Raw genomic sequence first — 1,223 nt, forward strand, 5'->3', positions numbered from 1 at the left:
GCACTGGGTGCAGCAAACGCCCCCTCACAGCTCTGGGTCACCCGTTGGCATGCAGCCAGGAGGAGGGAGCTCACCAGGTGACACGCACTCCCAGGACCTACGTGAGACCCACCTGGAGGGCTATGGGGTGAACCAGAGCCTGGCCTGAGGTCCTGTGTGGCTTGGGTTTGGGGGTAACAGCTAGCTGACGGGCACGGGGGCTCAGTGGCTTCCACGGTGGGTGGGGAGAACCTTCTGTTGTCACGGAATCACTGAAGGGAGACAGACACTCACAGAGGAGACCCTAACTAGAAAGAAGTGTGTGTGTGTGTGTGTGTGTGTGTGTGTGTGTGTGTGTGTGTGACTAAGCCCTGGGCGGAGTCATAGGCCACCCTGACCCTCTCTCCACCCCCATCCCCCGCCTTAGCCAGCCAGCCTGAAGGCTGGCTCCTCCACTCCCTACAGAGGCTGCTGCCCGCTGTGCTGGGCACAGACTGCAAACATCCGGGGTCTGATCAAGATCCTCTGCTGGGGCAGGCGATTTGGATGCCGGGGATGGGGTGGGGTGTGTGTGTGTGGGCCTGCAGCTTGGACCCATGCTCTGGGTTGCATGTCCTTCATGCAAACAACTGCATCCATTTTTTTACTCTGCACGGGCTCTCTCCAAGTGCCAACGTGGCCCCATCCTCCAGGAGCACCCCAGCACTTACTGTTCCGTGCTGGGCGGGCACTCAGGCCCCGAAGCTCCCAGGGCTGCTGCCCTCCCACCGTGGCCATGCAGGGTAGAACAGAGCCACTCCCTGGGGCTTCCCAAGGCGGATGGTAGTTTTGAACCGAGGACCTTGGGCCCAGAGACACAGCACCACCCACCACGCTCATCTGGACCGGCACCGCCACCGTGTGGCCGTAGTGGAAACTGCTCCCAAGGCGCGGGGTCTCTCTGGGGACGCTTTCCGCAGCACGCACTCACAGTGCTCCAGCCCTGGACGTGAGGGCAGGGTGGACCTGTCCCCTGCCCCAGCATCCCGGGCACCAGTGCTCTGCAGAGGAGGCAGCGGACGCCTTGTGTTGGACTGGCTGACCCCCATGTTTATGGGGACTACCTGGTGGGCTCCCACTAGGGTCTCTGGTGAAAAGTCCATCACTGCCACCCCCCATCCTCACCTGTCCTGAAATGTCCCCTCTTGGCCTGGCCAGCCCGGGGTCCAGGCCACGCGTGGACAATGTCCCTCCTCGGAGACCTC

Source organism: Echinops telfairi, unplaced genomic scaffold (assembly GCF_000313985.2).
Source record: "Echinops telfairi isolate 266 unplaced genomic scaffold, ASM31398v2 ScPeMD7_7420;HRSCAF=8458, whole genome shotgun sequence".
NCBI classification, from domain to species: Eukaryota; Metazoa; Chordata; class Mammalia; order Afrosoricida; family Tenrecidae; genus Echinops; species Echinops telfairi.